The sequence below is a fragment of the Ascaphus truei genome, chromosome 3 (genome assembly GCF_040206685.1).
Source record: "Ascaphus truei isolate aAscTru1 chromosome 3, aAscTru1.hap1, whole genome shotgun sequence".
NCBI classification, from domain to species: domain Eukaryota; kingdom Metazoa; phylum Chordata; class Amphibia; order Anura; family Ascaphidae; genus Ascaphus; species Ascaphus truei.
Window position 1 is genome coordinate 226,001,166 of NC_134485.1, and position 15,911 is coordinate 226,017,076.

At 39.8% G+C, this 15,911-nt stretch overlaps 2 protein-coding genes across 7 annotated transcripts in view; one reads left to right on the top strand and one right to left on the bottom strand.

The window, feature by feature from the left end:
- The window catches only part of ARHGAP6 (Rho GTPase activating protein 6), a 672,820-nt gene that overhangs the window by 534,431 nt on the left and 122,478 nt on the right, over nucleotides 1-15,911 (top strand). The window lies entirely within an intron of this gene.
- The window catches only part of AMELX (amelogenin X-linked), a 40,124-nt gene that overhangs the window by 14,373 nt on the left and 9,840 nt on the right, over nucleotides 1-15,911 (bottom strand). Inside the window, exon 1 of one of the 4 annotated variants that reach the window (XM_075590250.1) lies at nucleotides 2,688-2,736. The exons of 2 other annotated variants lie outside the window; for them this stretch is intronic. The gene's annotated coding sequence lies outside the window, so the exon portion shown is untranslated. Of the gene's footprint in view, nucleotides 1-2,687; nucleotides 2,737-15,911 lie in introns of those variants that run through there. One more of the 4 variants, XM_075590248.1, reaches the window with a different exon arrangement.

Genomic DNA, 15,911 nt, shown 5'->3' on the forward strand with positions numbered 1-15,911 from the left:
GAATTAAATCTGTTACATGATGGAACTAACTCCTAACTGGCTGCCCTGACTTTTAAAATCCCACAAGTCCCATCTTTACAGTCTGCAGCGAATCACTGCATTGGAACCAATCCTCCCACCTATAGCAGAGTTCTGCCAGGTTCTTCGTAACCTGGCACTGAGCTTCAAGGTATGATGAGTGCATGTGCAAACTTGGCACTTCATCTGCTTAGCATACCTAGCCAAGCCTACTTCCCTGGAGACCTAATGCCTCCTTGTCCCCTGACATCTAGCCACCTGCCAGGCCAAAATGTTCACCTCTCCTCCTCCCCAAGTAACACCTTACAATGCTAGGTTATTTTGTTAAATCCGGGTCTCCCCAGACATGCCGGAGTCCTCTCCACATGATGCCTTAGAAGTCCTGGACTTAAGTTATGACTCACTGTACTTGTGAATCCCAAATGTGTCTGCTGCCCCTTTGAAGCTCCCCCCTGCTTCTTATGCAAATGGATTGTTTATCCATAATAAATGACTTCCTATGACATTACTTCAAAAACCTAACTTACACAGTTTTATTCTAACCTGACTTATCCATTTTCCTTACACCCCAATAAACTCATCTTTATCCTGAGCTGGAGTAACCCCTCCTGGACCCCTATACTGGATTCAGGGTACCTGGGCATTACTTGGGCAGTGTCCCTTTATCCTAGGGACCCTGTGTCGAGTGTGGGGATATACATTAGCCCCTTATGCCCAGTGTAGGTTGTGGGTATACATTAACCCTTAATACAGTGATATAGCCCTCTTCTTCCTAGCCGGGCACATATAGACAATTTATACACATTCGCAGGACTGTAGCCAGCAGTTGGCTTCAGAGCTGACACTCTACGCTTTAACTTAAAATATAACCCCTACAACTCTCTCCACCTTATCCCTGGTGAGAGAGTTACGGAACCCCTCACTGGGTCCTGGGATTCGGGTATATCCCGGGACCTGGAGTGTAACCCAGTTCCCTGCCCGGTCGTACTGCTCTGTTTTGTGCGGAAGCAGGGGAATTTGGTGGTGAGCTGCAAACTGCATTCCAGAGGGGATTTTATCAAGTGGTTTGTGTTCCTCGTGGCCTCAGGAATCTGGGGGGATTCCAGAGTGCATGTTTCGGGTAACTCGCCCACTTCTACCCAAACACACCCTGACAACATTTTCCCATAAAATCATCCCTGGCGCGGTGGTTGGCACTCCTGGAACAGTAAAACCACATACATCTTTATTATACAAGCAGTTATATACCACAATGGGGTTGAAGAACTGACACTCACAATTCCCCAATGTAGCTCAGGGGCACCCAACCAGGCATAATACCTTTATTTATGGCCTGGGTACCCCTTCACCGTCACATGGATATTTACGTAAACATCACACATGAGATAAGACATACTGCACGATATTAAGTCCATCTTTCTTTCCCGTCAAGACCCATTGCGCTCTCCTTAAATCTACTGATTATGCAAATGAAGGAGAGGTTTATGTGCGCTTTATACATGTTTATTCTTCATTAGCTTATATTTTATGGGATGGTGGTCCAAATTTTATTGGCAAACCTACTATCGTTATGCATTGGAACGTTTACTTCACAAACGAATCTGCTTTAATCTCAACAAGTTATTGTAATACATCGTGACTCGGTTATTAGTAAATAATTGGGGAAAATGCTTTGGATTGCAAAACATAAAAACATGCATTTCATTTTAAGCAGATTGGTTTATATTTGAAGACCATTGCAACGAAGAGGTTGAATTCCAAATATAATTGTTGTGGGCTCTGCCAGCTTTTATGAATTCATGGTTTAAAACTGTTTTCAATATATATTTATAAATAGATATTAAATTGGAGTTGTTGCAATTGGATTTAGTTTCCAAATTGTGCACTAAAATACACACTATACATAATATATTATTTTGAAAGCAGCACTCTGAACTGCTCACCTTTTACGTTTATAGTGTTCAGAATAAATAAGTGCACAATCTTTTTTCCCTGCACCCCCCAGCCGTCTCTCCCCCCTCCTCGCACCCCCCTTCCTAACCTTGGTTCTGGCGTGACGTGACCCCATGGTGACTTGTCGCCAGAAGCTGCCTGACCCAAGTTGAGGGAAGTTACAGGGGCCTTCGCTGCTCCCCCGGCATTTAATTGAAATGCCTTTGGGAAGCACGCGGGGCCGTGTCACCTGCAGAGAATGTCAGGGCACGTACCCCTGCCCTAGAATAATGCTACCTTCATTGGTGCATTCGTATGATTTTAATACACATTTGGGACATCTGTATTGATGGGGCTAATTATAATCTTTGAGGAGGAAACAAATATCTGACATATGCAACATAGACACCCTGTCATATGATATTGTTGTACACACCTAATTTTGCACGTCACAAATCTATATTTTTATCCTTGTGAGTTGCATGAGATTTTAATGCTTACATTTTTAAATCTGTAAGGAAGTTGAGAGTGCCTTTTCTGTCACCCCTTGTCTGCTAACCAGACCAGTCTAGGGAATGGGCACAATGCCCTAGTGACTACTATTATAAACATATTGCTTTTACATTGTTTTAGTGGCCCATTAATGCAAAGACCAGGTTACCCAGAAACTTCACAGTAGACAGGAAAAATAGGGATTTTAAAAATGAAAGTTAACCCCTTGGTTGCTGTATAGTTACCACAACTGAATAGGTCAAAGGAATTAACTTGACAGTCGGCAGCCCTCATTTCCTCCAGTCTGCCTGTCACTCCAGATGTCACTATAAGAAATTTTATGTGATATGATTAGGCTCCTTATTCTGTTTTCTACTGGCAATGGATATTCAATTTTTACATGACCACATTGTCCAGGGCAGGTGGAGATCAGACGATGAACTTGAACATATGAAGTTGGAATATATATATATATATATATATATATATATATATATATATATATATATATATATATATATACAGTGTTCGACAAACCTATACATTTGCTCGCCCCGGGCAAGTGGATTTAACCCCCGGGCGAGTAAATATTGGCCCAAGCAGCACACGTTTGGTACTAGGTGGCGAGTAGATTTTTTTGTGTGGCGAGTAGATTTTTTTGGTGATTTGTCAACCACTGTGTGTGTATATATATATATATATATATATACACACAGTGGTTGACAAATCACCCAAAAATCTACTCCCCAAACCAAAAAATCTACTCGCCTCCTAGTCCCGCTCCCAATCCCGCCCTGCTTGGGGTCGGCCATGAGGAGGTCGCCACCGGGTCAAATCCAGTCGCCACGGGTATGTATTTTAATGGATTTGTCGAACACTGTATATATATATATGAGTAAACTTATGTAAGCTTAAGAGGGGGAGATGCTTCAGCAACATATGTGTGGCCAAATTTGCTTTTTTAAAGCTTTAGGCGATTTTACTAAAATAGTTTGCATCAGTATACAGTTAACCAGATATGGAGATAATAGATCTAATCTGACCAAATTCAATGACCTTAAACTGTTTTGTTCATGGAAACTATTAGAAACACCTGGGTTAACTAAATGTAAATCCAGCCAAGAACCTTGACTGATTACATCCCATGGTAGCAAGTAAACTAATCAAGGATGGGATTCAGCCCCAATTGTTATTTTTAAGATGCAGACTAATCACTAGGAAATAGCATCATTTTATGATTTTATTGGGGAAGAATTCAGAACTCCAGACCTTTACATTTCAGAGGCATACAGTGTAAAAGGGAGGTGTTTCCTGCATTTCAACATACAGGTGACCCTATCATAGAATCACTATGGCTTCGGGGGAAATATATTAACCCAGGCAATCCTGTTCCATTGAGGAGGAGGATGTATGAGTGTTTATCACACAGTTTCCTTTCCGTATTTGTAAGACGACAGTCAGGAATTGTATTCCTATTTCTTTACATTGCCAATACATGAGAAGGAAACATCGAGTGTGCATTGTTACCATTTCGAAATAGTGGGACTCTTTCTTAAAAGAGAAAATATTATTTATTGTACAGTATGCTTCATGATGTTGAGGAAAGAGATAAAGTACAGTCGCAAGTTGTATAATAGAATTAAAGCAAAGACACGTACAGTATAAAACTTATAGAATGGCATTGAGGAAGTGCAAATTTTGCAGGTTATTAGCAGGTTAGTTGAACATGGACAACTGATTTTTACTGTGCTCTTAAAACGTAGTGGCATATAGCAAAAATGACCTATTACAAAAACACATGGAAGTTGAAAATGAGAAATAAGATATTTAGGTTTTTGTAGATCTCATTTGAAACCCTGCATAACATCAGGCTATGTTAAACCAGCAATACTACAGTCCCCCTTTTTTCTTATTATTTTTATATGTAAAGCATGTGTCAATGTATAATTGTACATTCTTACCTAAGCTGGCAATCGTTCGGTGCTCCTGTTATACATCTGTAAAAATCCTGATTGTGTGCCTAACATAATGGCCGCCTTTTAACTTTGTGCTGCAGTCTGGGAAATGCTGCAGCTGATATGTACCATTTTATTATTAACATTATTGTTACAGCCTTTAGAGTAATATACAATCTGCTGTTTGGAACACAACAACAGATCTATTTGCTATACTTTGTTGCCAAAATACAGACCTCCAAGAAGTTTAAACAAATATATATATATATATATTCACAGCGCTTCTCCGTGTAGGGAGCATGCAGCTAGTGAAAACATTGGCCTTACATTTGTGTAAAACAGACAGTGAATCTCAGCGCTTCTCCACCGAGACACCAACAAATGGGAAAATAAATATTCACAGTGAAAACTAAATCTGTAAAACAAAGGTGACTTTTTGTTACATAATTTGATCAAATAATGATAAGCCTGCTAACCACACCAAGGTAAGTCTCAGTAGCAGGTCCCTATGCTAAATGTATACACCACTATTTTACATTAGTATACATCTTGAGTAAGGCTCATAAAACGTGTTATAAAGGCTGAGGAAAAAGGCCAAATTGTACTATAGAACACTACAATATTCATCCACTGGATCTATCATTTTTGATTGAAACGCTTAAAGCAACCGGAAAATATATGTTCTCAAGCACAAGAAAAGAATACAAAAAGAATGAAATGCATGTTTCTACAGTATAAAGATCATTCATGAATCAGAGGATCTGAAAAAAACTAGTTAAGTATATTTGCAGTATAAACTAAACATTAGGTGGGCTAAGGGATTGTCTATCAGATTTATTACCTGAAGAGTAAATAAAATAATTATTCAGTAATATAATACTTTGCTTGTACTGACTGTTTATAATCAACATGCTATCATATATTGTACACTATAGACCAGCAGTCTATAGTCCCGTCACGTGTCCCTCTGCATCATTTGATGCCAGGTCACTGGGGAGGGGGGGCGTGATCTCTGGAGCCGGCACACGGGGGGGCGGCGCACCCCTGCTATAGACGATATACCGCATTGCTTGTGCTAGTGTCGTTTAGTGTTTTGGAATAATTTTTGCACCTGCAGAAAAAGGCAAGCCTGAGATCATGCTGTAGCATGAAATACCACTTGTTGTTCCAGCCAACTACAAACCACTAACCACCAATATTCTTAAACCATACTCACCTCCTAAGTAACTTTGCTTTTGATAAAGTTAAAAAAGAATCCACTGCATACCTGTGGTTGCCAAGAGCTGGAATCAGTACAAATGTGCAAAAAACGTCCTATTAGATCTTTCCTTTAGTCTATTTACTGAGCCTTAGTCTAGACTACAGCTGTAAATAATAATGATACTTTATTTTCTGTGTTGTGGTACCATTGACAGTATGTCCCACACTGCCATAGAACAAGACATGCCTTTAGGAATACACCTATAAGTGCTTAAAGCCTGGGTCGGCCTTACCCTTGGCAGGGCCCAAGGCAACATGCCAGCAGAGGAGCCCTTCTCCTGCAGTGTAATGACGTCATGGCATAACAACGGCGCTCCTACACACTTACATGGGATGGCCGCTTCCTGCTGCTGCTGCTCTCCATTATAATCCCAGCATCAAATGACGCCATGGGTGTCACCAACGTGACGTTGCATGGCGCCGTGTTGCCATGGTAACGTGATGTTATGATGTGCAATGCAGCGCCGTGCGATATCACGTTGGTGACGTCCGTTGCTTCATTTGACGCTGGGACTCAATGGGAAAGGTTGGCAGCAAGGAGGCGGCTAACACATGTAAGTGCGTTCTCACCAGGCCCGTGAGCACCGCAAATGTATAGGGGGCGTATCTTTTTGCCACCCCAAAATGTTGCTGCCCTCGGTCCATGCCTAATGGGAAATCTGCCACTGAGCATGTTCCCATGACAACAGATGCTGCAGAAGGCCACTCTGCATAAGATAAGACCTCCCTCCCTCCTTCCCCATCCCCCTGTAACACACACCTTCCCCCTCTACACCATGAGCTGAGCTGCGGTCATGCACCGGTGCGGGGACACCCCAGCTCCCCCCCTCTCCTGTCGGGCGGAAATTGGAGAAGGGAGCACGGGCTCAGAGAAGGAGCGGGGCCCAAGACAATCGGTTTGCAGGAGAGCGGAGGGTCCGCGATGACGTGGTGACAGCAGGGCAGGCTTTAGGTGTAGGATTCTCATTTCTTTCTCTGTAGTGCAAGCACCTCCATCGACCATAGGCTCCAGGAGTGCTGGAGGCAGTGCCCATGATAGAACACTTTCATATTCTCCCTGAGTAACTGCACCCTCAGGCCCGAGTATATTGAACAGGATAGCTTTATTATTATTATTTATCAGGTCATACAGCGAATACTCTTCGGATCCCAGGCCTCTGGATGGTCCCTGTATCAGATATTGCTTTGGGCCTTCTAACAGTCCCCTGGTGGGATTGATCACACAGTCACACCCTGCAGGGTGAGACACTGCTTGCAACTTCCAGTACTCAGTCAGAGCTACACACCCACTCATGACAATGGGAAGATCTAGACTAACTACAATTTAGGTGTACCTCTTCCTTAGAGCAGAAGGGGCGGGCACAAGGTCTGCACCCACGATTGGGCAACACACAGACCAAGTCCCACCTCCACTACTGCCACTCAAGGAAGCTGCAGAGGGGAGGGGTAAACCCAAGATGGACCTAACACTGCCTGCATCTACCAGGACTTGCGTGTTAGGGAGGGCACATGAGTAGCCAGAATTAGCCATGGCTACACAAGTAAAATGCCAACCAGCCTGGCTTTGATAAATCTATTAGTTTTCCATGGCTATGGCATACTTTGCATGTGTTTGTATATTTTTGAGTAAATATGTACAGAAAACATGAAGAAATTGTGGGATACAGAAGACTGCTAAACTGTCCTTCCTAATGCATGTGCCTTACGTGAGATACTGTACTGTACAGCTTACGGACTTCAGATAAATAACCAGGAGCAATGGCTTCAATGTTATTATGTATGTGACACCCTCCTACGGAAAACACAGCATTGCTTTGATTTCATAGTGGCCTATGAAATTAAGCTGCAAGAATGACATCTCTCGCTGTACTCATCAGACTTCTCGCATGTCGAAACCATGCAAAAATAGCTTTTGCAGCCGCGGCTGTGTAAATCTGTGCAGTGTGCAAATGAACAAATCTTTCAAAATTAGATATTTGTATGCTATTCAATAAGCTGCACAATTATATTTTGCACGGAAATACTGAGAGAGAGAGCATAATAATCAAATGGTTGAAATAGCAGCATATTTTTGCATATACAATTCTTCTGTGAAAATAACTCCTCTTTGATTGAATAGATTAGAAAATAGGTATATTACAATAAGGGAGTCTCTCCCTCCCCCCATGGCTGTTTCTATTCATACTGCTGGATCTCATAATTGAATTGATATCTACAAGAAATTCAGTAAGCACCATCAAACTGACTTACATGGACTGCCGTCTCTCAGTAGTTGAATTCTGGTTTTCCCAACATTTTAGAGGTGTTCTCCTGCTTGCCAGTAACCCAAAGGGATGTTTGTGCACTTTTGCACAAAATTTCATTTTGGAAATGTAACTGTTTTGGGTTATATTGCAACGGAAGCCACAAACTATGATTTCATGGTTTATTAATTCAAGGAAACCATTTTCCAGCAATAAATTACTTCTCATATGCTATATTTGAGGGGCATGGTCACTTCTACTGTAAACAAAAATAGAAACAGGATAGTGCACTGTAAAAAATTAATAAATAGGAGGAGGCTCACATTAGAAAAATTGAAAAGTTTATTGGATCATATAGACCCCTGATACAGACAACGCACCTACGCATTTCGGGCCAAACGCCCTTTATCAAGGAACCTTGATAAGTATTTGATAAGTAACGCACCATTTAAATTAAATTATTTATATTTGACTGTAAAATACATTTTTCCCCCAATGGCACATCATTCAATAACTAAATAGATTCAAGAATAAATTACATTTTAATTTATTCTTCAAACCATGCATTCTTTATTGAGAAATAAGACTTTTATTAACGATAGTAGTATTGGAAAAAATAGATTAATTGTACAATACTTCACCTGAGCATGTTTCTTTATTTGTGTCTATTTATAGCAAAAATCTAAGGAAAGCTATTACATATTCATGGTGTCAATATTTGTGTCTCTATTCACAGCAATAACAAGACTTGTTTATGCCATTATGTCAGAGTTGGAAAGGTTTGGAGAGCTACATTGGCGGTTTGAATACAAGTTTTAATTAGAGAATTAATGAGGCAAGACAAAATGCTTTTGAAGCAAGAAATCTCATATCTTAAAATAACTCCATGAAACAGAGAATCCACTCTGCAATTAGAAATTGAAAATGAGAGCCTCCTATGAGATGAGTGCCCACTCCTAAACTCCCCCCCCCCCCCCCCCCCGCCGCCCAGTGTTTTTCAGCATTATGGGAATTTAGTGTCAGTTTTTCATTAGATTTCACCATTTATAGTGCATATAAAATCGATATCTATCTTGTTTATCATGTTTCACTCTTTAATTAAAGGTCTAGTTTTGTGCTTTGAAGTGTGATCCGGTATAAGCTTCTTGAGCTCTGGAAGAGTTAAATCAGTAGCTAATGTGTTGGTGTTGACTACATCCCTGAAGAATGATGCTTCCAAGTGAAAACAGCCATTGCCTTTATTCACTACATGCATTTACTCTCTATTTCTTTGAAACCTCATCTAAAGGAAGTACAACGGAAGCGCCACAGGAACAGGTACGAGTGCTGTATTATTACATTGGCAGTTGGGTTGTACCTTTGTTATTAAGATCGTAACATAATAAAGGCTTTCTTTCACTGGAAATAAATATACAGATGCTGCATTGTGTGATGCCTCCACATTAATTCTCTTCTGGCACATTGTTATTTAAACAATATTGATCTAAATCTTACAGTATTTTTTCAGTCAAACAGTGCACTAACCAATAAGGAAGGCAGCGTGTACATAATTCATGTACGTTCCCCCCCCCCCCTTTTATTATAACCTCGGATGAATACGTTTGGGACAAGCTGAATGTGGACAAACGTCCAACAGTCTGGAAACTGAAAGGCAATCTTGCATGTAGCTTCTATTTCTATTTGTTTGTTTTAGATAAGGAAAGGGGATGTTGGCTCAAGGAAAGTAGTCACATTTATAAAAGTGCATAATCAGCAGTATTTAAAATGTAGTCTTGGGCCCCTGTTCTATATACCTCTGAACCTACCTTCTTCTTGCTTGGGACATTTAAAATCCCACTCATTTGAAGAAGGCTTCACTATTTCTGAGAAAGGGAAAGGCGGTTTCTGAGCATACTCGATAGTGGCATTGGTTTGCAATGGTACAATACTTTGCTTATGGGTTTTATGGTGGTGAGACAATTAACTGAAATGATTGACTATGGTGAGCCAATGAATATGTCATTTATATGTGGAAATGTTTTTTTCATTTTCATATACCAGTGACTGTTGAGTGGATAATGTGGACTTGGGAACTGCAGTATAATTGACTAATACTCTAATCGTGTAGTTCTATAGAAAAAATAGCATTGGTATTCATCCAGTTGCTACGCCAGAAAAGTTAATCATAAAACAAAATAAAACTGGTCAACCGTGCCTTCTATTTCCAATTTTGAAGTTAACAGCCAGAAGATAAATAGCAATTCTAAAGTAATAGCGTAATTGTACTCAATGGGTGTTTATTCATTGGACTGCAATAATGCCGATTAACATCAAATTGATGTTTCTGTGCAATTGTGCACCAATCGGTACTATTATGCATTAATAAATAACTCTCAATGTCTGTATATGTTACATTATTTTCACATGTTAAGTCAACCTTGATTAAATAATGCCATTAGTAATTTTTGATATTCTGTCACAACTTACAAAGCTTGCAAATGCAGCTTACTAAAGTGAAACTTGTACTCATAATTGTGTGCCCTGCTCATTAGAATTTACAGTACATGCCGTTACTCACAAGTTAGCAATTGGTTTTGCCTATTAAGATGTAGATCCGTTATATAATTATCGATCTGCTAAATTGGGTTAACAGGACACTGTCATAATGGATATCCCCAAAGCTGATTATTAGTGTTAAGATGTCCTCGTGTTCGATGTCCTCATGCTCCTTGGATAACTAACTTTTGGCGAACGTTAGGCATACTCATATGCAAATCATATGGTAATGAGCAGTTTACCTAACAATGAAGATCCTTAGACCTCTGTTCATTTTAGCACATTGAAATAATGCAATAATAATTAGGGCACAACAAAACCTGCTGTTACATCCCAACCAAGATTATCATAGTGTTATTTCTGCAAGAAGCCTACAAGGAAAAAGGGCAGGTTTTAAGTGATACCCACATGATTTGTAATAAGTGTAGAATGTAACCCTTTCATTACATGTCATATAAAATATATTTTATGTAACAAATTAATGGCAGAATCCCTGTTTCTCACCCCCCCCCACTCCCAACGTGGGACAAAGGGAAGCGCCGTGGTGAGACCGCGCGTGCCAACCCAGCTCTCCCCGTGCCCACTTCCTGCCCCGGGCAGCAGCCGTGGAATTATCCCGGCAGTCTACCCCCCCCCAGCCGCCTAACTCCCACGCCCTTCCCCTCGCCCCCGTGATACCTCCTGCACCGGGCAGCAGCCGCGGGGATATCGGGGGCAGGGGGGGAAACATCAGGCGGGCAAGGAAGCAGCACCCACTCGGTCAAGGTCAGTCACCCACCAAGTCACCCACTCAGTCACCCACCAACCCAGTCACTCAGTCACCCACACAGGCAGAAACCCAGTCACCCAATTCATTTGTCCTGGGCCACCATGATTTCTGTTGGCGGCCCTGTGTGTTACTGCACTGCAAATAATACAATAATCTATGTTCCGATGTTCAAGATTGTGTACAAAGTGACATTTATACATGAGATTGATATATAGCGCAATATATATTACACTATTGTGACATAGTCCCAGAATATTAGGCAGCTGTCTATCTGATTTAAGGCAGAAAGTGCAAAAAAAGGAAAAAATTATCCATTCCACATATTCACATTTGCTGAGACTGTGGGATGGAATCTCCAGGTTAGAGTTTACAGTGGTTCTGGTTTTCACTCACCTACTCTCCTAATTGAGGAAGAGGAATATATTGCAGTTAGTTTGGCTGCTTCAGTCTCTCTCTTAGAGCCTGGAGGCTGGGAGGACGCTGCTCCCCAGGATTCAGTTCGGGTAGATGGTCCCCTCGGGTATTGCAGCACCTGAGAATCTATTGGGACGCTGTGTGTTATTTAAAGTTGGTAACTGGCTTACCCAGCCAACATTGCAGATAGGGATATGTATCTGAGTTAGACTCCTGACAGGAGTAGATGTTTCTTTTTATGATTTCTTCTGTTTCTTAAAGTGACGGTGTTTAAAATGTTTTGTGTCACTAATGGAAAAATAAACCACTGAAGGTTGACGGCTGAGTGCCCCTTGTGTGTATACACGTGTTTGTCCCCCTTTTACACAAATGAAACCCTAGAAGACGGTGTCGGGAAGAGCCTGGGCAAACGGCAGCGCTACATAAAGGGAGCCGTTTGTGTGTGTGTGTGTGTGTGTGTGTGTGTGTGTGTATATATATATATGTGTATGTATGTGTATATATATATATATATATATATATATATATATATATATATGTGTATGTATGTATATTTATATATATTTATAGTATTTTCACTTATCAGGTCTCTCCAGATCTTCCACCATAGTAGGCGTCTGCTGACTTTAATCAGGTTTAGACTTACAATTATGCAGCAATGTTAGAGCTGCGCTATGCTCCTCATGGCTTTTATATTTAGTAAGCCATAGCATACGCCCCTGCACACTTTGAGCCATCTATCTGTCTATTGATGCAGTTGCATTTATCTACCTTTAGCCCTGCTAGAAATTCCTAATTTTCAGATAGGACTCGGAGGTGCAGGTTTGACACTAGATTGGTAGCAAGAGAGTTGTTAGAATAAGTGCAGGGTATGTTGTAGCTATTACACATATTCTTATATTGTGAAAGAGTGGGCTTTACTCCCTATGTACCTATGCAATTCATTCTGATTTGGCAGGTATTTACTGTTTGATCAGTCCTACTATTTAGTAACCAACCAGTATATCCTATAAGTGGACACTAGGATATAGTCCATCACCTGTAATTTTTACGGTTTTATTTTTAAACATACACTACTGTATAATTAGTAATTTAGCAAGTGTAGACATATATTATTTTATAACTATTAAATGTTAAGTTTTTATAGCCTTGGTGTGCACCCTAAGTGTGCTTCTTTTGGAGGTTAATTGGTCATTCTAGTTATCCTCTACCTTGAAAATATATTGTTTAACATGCCAGAGCGCTACGATAATCCCTGTTCGTATAAGTAACGTCATGATGATCATTTTATTAATGGACGTAATGTTTGTAACTAATATACATTGAGGATACCTATTATAATGAAGAAAAATAATGTCCATGTTATAATTCGGTAACAGACGCTATTAGTATAAGAGTTATGGACTTCTGTGGATCTACCCCTAAATTGTATAATGTGTGTTACTACCTACCCATTTTTTTTCATTTTTCCATTCTTCCTGTGTCACTTTATCAATAGGTTTTTTTTCTGGGGGGAGGGGGTGTCTGTGGCCTTATTCTATAAAGGGTAATAATCTGGCACTATTGCATAGCACAAGTATGGCACCAAGACATACAGGTTTGTAGTACCAGGAGGATAATGAAGTTATCTATTTTCAGTGAGCACTCAGGCATACTGTTGGAGTTAGAGGGAGGAGAATTATTGTGTTATGTTCTGACCATGTTGAGTTTGAGGTAGCAGTGGGACATATGGAAGGAAATAGCAGAAAAGCAATTTGTATCCATCTGGAGGGAGGAGAGAAAGTACAGGAGCAGATTGTGCCTATAGTGTATCCAGCACAGTGTGCCACATAGGTAGTCCTTACATTAAACAACATAATGATACAATGATTGATGTGGTTTTTTTTATTGCATGGTCCACCAGTTGAAAAGCTATGAAATGATTAATATCATGGTTGGGGGTCTGTATTTAAAACAAGTTTTTTGGAACCTAAAAAGTCTCTTCCTGTACAGTAGGTTAAGATTGTTTGCTACAATTGATACAAATGACCATTTAATGAGTAACATATCAAATTAAACCAATTGATAAACATACATTTCTTTAGTTGTTTCCAACCACTGTTGTATCATGTAATTTGGACATACATTTTCTTATACATGTTTGGGTCACCTCTGGAATCAGGGCACTTTTCATGTGGTTTTTATATTCTCACATGTAGTTGCTCTTTCACAAATCTTGCTCCAATTTTCAAATATTGTGGACATTGCCCTATTGGTAATTTACAGCAGGGGTGCGCAAACTTCTCGAGCTGCGGCCCCCTTGCCGGGAGCCGCAGCGTTCACGCCCCCCTCTCCTAAGACTCGCCGTCAAATGACGTCGCGGGTCATGTGTCGTCACGTCACATGACCCCGTCGTGTCATTTGACGCGTATTGCCATGGCAACATTTCACCGAAGACCGGGCAGAGACCAGGTAAGCTAGTTAGAGGCCACACGCCTCCCCTGGCATTTAATTTAAATGCCGTGGGGACGAGCACGGGGCCTCTGTAATGCCCGTGCCCCGCTTAGCAATTCTACCGCCCCCCCCCCCCCCCTCGTGGGGGGGCTCCCCCCACTTTGCGCACCGCTGATCTACCCTATGTATACAAGTTTATTTTGGATGAAAACTGAGGCATTACAGAATAGAGCTGTTTCCTCAATCACTGGATATGTACCTGAATATCAACAAATCATTTCACATTCTGAAAATCAATATACTGTAAATGAATGTGTTGCAAACATCATAGAACACATCAAAGTCTACTTTGACCCTATTAAAATAATCAATAGGTCTTCACAAACAGCTCAGAGTGTGCAAGGGTCAGTAATATTTCACTTCTCCCAAGAAATAAAACGCCTCTAAAACAGCAGTGGCTCTTACTGTATATCCCCAGTTTAAGGAATTTGAGGCACATACCTTTAAAGATTTCAATTTTGATTTTTGCAAACATATCACCTACAAGTTTTGGAATTAATCAGCTTGTTTCTCATTTTTTCAGGTATGAACTATTGTGCATAGGTTATAGCTGGGGAAAAAAGAGAAACAAGAAGATTAACATTTTAGAGAAAAAGTTCTTGCCTTCTACCCTCAGAGCATTGCAGCCATTATAAAGAAGTTAAATGGAATGACTCATAGTTGCCATTTTGATCTGCTTCTGGGCAAAAGCTCACTGTAGTGGGAATAACGCCATCAAATAAGTGAGAAATGTGACATAGTTAAATAAAAAAGATGTAATTTTAATCAAATAAAGGACATAGATTACGTGTCAAACCATGAACTATTTTGCATTATATCTGTATCTGGTGAGAGATTTTGTGAAATAAATATACTGTGTATATATATATATATATATATATATATATATATATATATATATATATATATATATATATATATATATATATATATATATATATATATATATATATATATATATATATATATATATATATATATATAATTTTATTTTTTTTGACTATTTTATTTAAATCATTACACATTTTTTCATTCATGAAATGTTCTTTAACAAAAATAGTAGCTTTCACATCCACTAGCAATATGGTATATAAGTCACTGTTACAAGTATAGTAATTAGTAAACGGCCGTGCTTGTGGGACGATAGAACACAATTTAGAATCCTGCATTGTTAGAACAGAGTGCGCATCTAGTTAAAAGCTGAGAAAACATCAAATGTTCTTTACCAAACTAAAAGGGATGTTTCCCGACCCTTCCAACATTCTTTAGTCTATTCCTAATAAGGAAAGTTTCACAGTTCCCTTTCCTGCAAAGAGGCACAGAGATCTGTCTACGTTTTTCCTCTTATTTCTTCTATTTTTTTTTTATACATTTATAACATTTTGGTGTTCATTTGAAAATCAATCCTAACATACTGTAAGAGAGGGGATTACACGCACTTGCAATATCATAGCATCTATAACTCTTGGTTTCTTCTAATGACAATACTAGCAGCAAAGGCGAACGGACTCGGCTTTCTTTTTACGAGGCTCAAGCAAAACGTTCACAGTAGTGAGCGCATCTCTGAAAAACAAGAAGGTATCTTTGAAGTCACAGCAACTCCAGCTGGGTTTTCTCTCAAACATAATATATGAAGGATGAAGACAACCGTACTTTTTGTTTGAATCTACTGTAGTTCTTGTTTTAAGTTCACTTTGGTCAAGTTTGAAAGCAAAGGCATAAACCATATTTAGTTGATGGGTAAGCGATCATTTTATTTCCTTTGCTAGTACTGCTTTGTAGCAAATACTGTATGTTGGT